Source organism: Tupaia chinensis, unplaced genomic scaffold, assembly GCF_000334495.1.
Source record: "Tupaia chinensis unplaced genomic scaffold, TupChi_1.0 Scaffold000130_1, whole genome shotgun sequence".
NCBI lineage: Eukaryota > Metazoa > Chordata > Mammalia > Scandentia > Tupaiidae > Tupaia > Tupaia belangeri.
The window spans coordinates 111,970-117,506 of record NW_006159599.1 but is presented as its reverse complement, the minus strand read 5'-3'; positions in this window follow the sequence as shown (position 1 = coordinate 117,506).

The window sequence follows — 5,537 nt, the reverse complement described above, 5'->3', positions numbered from 1 at the left end:
TTTCTTGAGCCTCTGTGATTGTTTCTAGTCATCTGGTGTTCTATACATTCCTTCCTAACTTATTCAAGGTTTCTCTGAGTGTTAAAAGGTGTGCATAGTTAGAAAATTAGTGATCTCTTTTCTGGTATGCCTACCTGCTCTTCACCAATACCATGCACTGTTGTCATTGGTCCTAGGTGACCCAAAGTCCTTTCTGTTTCTAAGGAGTAGTAAACCTCAAACTGACTTAATAAGCTTCACATCAGGAACAAAGAAAAATTTGTGCAGCATGCAAGTGTGCCACATGATATTCAAAATACTGAAATTCAGAGAGTCCAAAGGCAAGTAAAGAAGGGACAGAGGATGAGCGACAGGTCATAGTTCTTAGGGCCTATAGCCACAGGCAACCTGATGTCCAGCAATGCCACTGGCTCGAACCAGTCTCCAGATGGGGTGGAGAGAGGTGGAAGTTCGTCTTAAAGTCCCAAGAAAGAAACCTGAAGTTCTGAGACAAGTAGCGGTGGGGATGAGCAATGGTTCCCAGCCATTGGGGCCTGCAGCCACCAGCGGCCTTGTGTCCAGCACTGCTGCTGGCTTGAACCAGTTTCCACATGGTGGGGGGGAGGAGTGCAAGTTCTCATACCTTTGAATTTGTGTTTGTTTTGTGTCCTATCATGTGGTCAATCTTTGAAAATGTTCCATGTCAGGTTGAGGAATATATATATTTTGTAGTGGTTGGGTGAAACATTCTGCAGATGTCTGTCAAATTTATTTTATGTATGGTATCATTTAGATCTTGTATCTCTTTGTTTACTTTTTGTCTAGATGATCTGTCCAGAGGAGACAGTGGGGTATTGAGATCCGCTAAAATTATTGTGCTGCAATCTGTCTCTCCCTTGAGATCTAACCATCTCTCTTGGATGTATTTATGTGTTCCAGTGTTGGGTGCATAGATATTTACAAATGTTATATCTTATTGGTGAACAAGTTCTTTTAGTACTATATAATGTCCTTCTTTGTCTATTCTTAATCTTAACGTCTATATTTTCTGATATTAGCATCACTACTCCAACTTTTTTTTAGTTTCCATTTGCATGGAATACCTTTTTCCATCCCTCCACTTTCAGTCTATGTATGTCCTTATCAATGAAGTGTGTTTCTTGTAAGCAGCATATAGATAGCTTCTGCTTTTGCATCCATTTAGTGAGTCTGCATCTTTTAGTGGGAGAATTTAATCCATTAACATTCAATGTTTTTATTGATATTTGCAGATTTATCCCTGTCCTTTTCTTAGCCATTTTCTCAGTTTTTTGTTCTGTTTTTGTTTGTCACTCTTTAGGTATCCTTATACAACACTACCCTCAGTACTTCCTGTAGAACTGGTCCATTATTTGTGGATATTTTCTGGTTTTGTTTAATGGAGAATACTTTTATTTGCTCTTCTCATTTGAAGGGTAATTTCACTGGATATAGTATTATTGGTTGAAATTGTTTTTATTTTAATGTCTTGAATACATCTTCCCCCTCCTTCCTCATCTGCATTGTTTCAGTTGAGTGATCTGACACTCTAATGGGTTAGCCTTTATAAGTAACTTGACATTTATCCCTTGCCTTTTTTTTTTTTTTGGAGAGGTTTTCGCTATAGGGCACGTGCGCTTGCCAGACAGACAGAGAGAGACATAGAGACAGAAAGCGAGAAATCACCCCCCAGGGGGGATGGTCACACCGCAATCCCTTCTCCTCCATTCTCCTCTTGGGATCTTGGGCACGCATGCACACACGCCCGGCGTGGGTTTTAAGCCACCGTGTGCAGGACACAAACCGTGGTTAACTACGTGGGAGTCCAGCGATATAGCTATTATGCTAACTGCTGGTTCCCTATCCCTTGCCATTTTTAGGGTATTGTTTTTGTTTTTAATTATTACCAACCTGGCTATGATGTGCAGGGGGGAGGTATTTTTGTGTGTGTTGATTCTATTTGGAGTCCTTTTTATTGCTTGGGTCTGTATTTCTTTACATTTCTCTGTATTTGAAAACTTTAAGATGGTATTTTATGAAAGAGGTTTTCCATACCTTTAGCAGATTCTTCACCTTCTGGACTACCCAGTATATGGATATTTCAGGGTTTCACGGTGTCTAGAATTTCCCGTATGTTGTCCTCGCCTTTAAATTTATTTTTTGGTTGTTTTTCTTTTCCTTTTTTTCAGGAGGGGCGTATTTGGTTTGTGCTGAGACTTTGTCTTTGAGGTCAGAAATTCTTTCTTCTTTGTGGTCCAATTTGCTGTTAATGCTTTCTAGGGAGATTTTTTTTTTGTATTGTATACCTCATTTCCAGAAGTTCTGGAATTCTTTTTTTTAGGGTGTCTATTTCTTTCATGTCCTGAAATAATTTTCTTATTTCCTGAAACTGATTATCTGTTTTCTCTTGAATCTCATTGGGTTTCATCACTATGAACATTTGGAATTCTTTTTCTGACATTTCTGTGTATTTCTCAGTGCTGTCTGGTGAAGGGCTAGTAGCTTCACCTGGGGAAGAGCTACCACCTTGTTTTCTCACATTTCTTCAAGATCTTTGTTGGTTTTTAGTCAACTGATGCATTATTCAGTTTTTTCTCTTAATTGGAGTAGATTCTGTAGTACGAGTAGAGGAAATTCCACCCTTAATTCCCAGGTGTGTTCCTGCTGCAGGGCTGTGTCTCCCAGGTCAGAGCAGTTATGGCGAACTTCAGGGTGAAATTTCCTCTTCTTAACATTCAGTTCTTGATGAAGTGATAGTAAGATAGGGAGATATAACTTGGTGGAGATGATCTAGTTGTGTGCTGCACTTTGCACAGCACACCAATTGGTATACTAAAAGTTCCAAAGTGGTTCCAAGGCCCCAAGCATGGACTCATCCTACAAGCCCGCCCAGACCAGGCTCAAGACTCCAGGCAGGTGGGCAGATGGGGCGAGCCCAGGCTGCTGGAATGAAGGGCAATGCAGTCCAAAAGTTTTGAAGTGGCTCCCAGGCCCCAAGCATAAACTCACTCTAAAGGTCTGCCCAGATTAGGTTGAAGGCTCCAGATGGGTGGGTGGGGGTGGGGTAAGCCCAGGCTGCTAGGATGTTGGAGTCCAAACGTTCTGAAGTGGTTCCCAGACCCTGAGCAAGGACTCACCCTAAAGGCCAGCCCAGACTGGGCTCTGGCCCAATTCTTTATTCATCCTTGAGTAAAAAAACATAATGGAATTCAATTTTCCGTGTATGTGTACAAAACTAACACACCAACAACAGTAAGACTGAGGGAGTCTTGTAATTCCTTCACCTAAGTAATGGAGACTGCCTCAAAATTGTGATAATTTGTAGTCCACACTGATCATTCAGAAAGTGCTATTTCAATCACATTGTTGGCAAAAAGCAGCCCCGACACTTGCACATGCTAGCTGGAGACTGTTCTGAGAGAGTAACCTTGTATTTTTGGATTCCTGGTGTGTTCTCAGAATGTATAATGTCTTGTAATGACTATTTATAATGCAAATTAGAGCTCCACTGTAATATTCTTTGCTTTATTTATTTATTTAAATGTATTTATTTATTTTTCATTTCATTTTATTTTATACATTCAATCACATTATTATTTGTCTTGCAAAATGGATATTTCAACAGGTGAACATCTCTCCCCAGCATAGTTGACAAAACCACAAAAATCCTCAACAGACAATACCACACCTCCCTGTGACATCAATACATTGTTTTCCTATTTTTCTTCTAAATGTCCTTCCTCAGACCCTCCTCTTGCACACATACTATATCTGGTATTTACATCTATATACTGTGTATCTATATCCTTTAGTGAATTAGTTTCAGTCATAGAGTGCGGACACAGTATATATTAAGAGGGAATATATAATGCCTCTCTTTCATAGCCTGGCATGCTTCACTCAGCAGTAAGTCTTCCATATTCATTCACTTCCTGTCAAAAGCCAGGGTTTATTTTAGGGCTGCATAGTATTCCATTGAGTATATTTGCCACAGTTTTTCTATCCATTCATCTGTTTGTGAGCATTTGGGTTGTTTCCATGACTTAGCAATTGTGAATATTGCCGCAATGAAAATCGATGTGCAAGCACTTTTCTGATTAAGTATTCTTCTGTCCTTTGGGTAGATACCAAGAAGTAGGATTGCTGGATCATATGGTAGTTCTATTTGTAGATTTTGGAGGAATCTCCAAATTGTTCTCCACAGTGGCTGAACCAATTTACCTTCAAACCAGCAGTGTAAGAGAGTCCCCCTTTCACCACACCCACGCCAGCACTTATCAGTTTTTGTTTTTTAAATCTTAGTCATTCTGACTGGGATTAGGTGGTACCTCCTTGTTGTTTTGATCTCCATTTCCCTTGCACTGAAGAATGTTGAGCACTTTTTCATGTGTCTTTTAGCTATTCCTATGTCATCTTTGGAGAGTGGCTTTTTCAACTCATTCTCCCATCTTTTAATAGGATTGATAGTCTTTTTTTTGAAACAGCGGCTTGAGTTCCTTGTGAATTCTGGTTATCAGTCCCTTACTTGACGCATAGTTTACAAAAATATTTTCTCATTCTTTGGGCGGTCTATTCACAGTAATTACTGTGTCTCTTGCCATGCAGAAACTTCTTAGTCTGATGTAATCCCACTTGTCTATTTTGGGGATTATCGACTGTGTGTTTGGGGTCTTATTTAAGAAGTCTATCCCTACCCCAATGTCTCCAAGACTTTCCCCCAGGGTTTTCCACTAGCAGTTTTATAGTTTGAAGTCTTATATTTAGATCTTTAATCCACCTTGACTTCATTTTTGTCAGAGGTGAGAGGTAGGGGTTCAGGTTCAGCTTTCTGCAAGTGGAAATCCAGTTTTTCCAGCAGCATTTGCTGAAGAGGTCTTCCTTTTCTGCTGAATTGACTGGTACCCCTTGTCAAAAATCAGTTCACTGAATGTTTGGGAATTTATTTCTGGGGACTCTATCCATTGGTCCACCTGTCTGTTTCTGTGTCAGTACCATGCTGTTTTTATTACCACAGCTTTGTAGTATATTTTTGGGTCAGGGAGTGAGATGCCACCCACTCCACTCTTCTACAGAACTGCTTTGGCAATACGGGTTCTTTTATTATTCCAGACAAACTTTATGATTGTCTTTTCTAGATCTGTGAAGAATGTGTCTGGTACTTTGATTGGCATTGCATTAAATAGGTAGATTAATTTGGGTAAAATTGCCATTTTGATTATATTAATTCTTCCAATCCATGAACATAGGATATCCTTCCACATTTTTGTCATTTTCCATTTCTTTTTTTTTTTTTTTATCTTGCTTGTTGTAGTTTTCCTTGTGGAAGTTTTTAACTTCTTTGGCTAGATTTATCCCCAAGTATATTGTACTTTTTGTGGCTATGATAAATGGAACAACTTCTTTCAGTTCTATCTCAGTATGTCTGTTGTTCATATATAGAAATGTTATAGATTTCTGGATACTAATTTTGTATCCTGCAACTTTACTGTATTCATGTATTACTTCCAGAAATTTTTTCATGGAAACCATTGGGTCTTCTA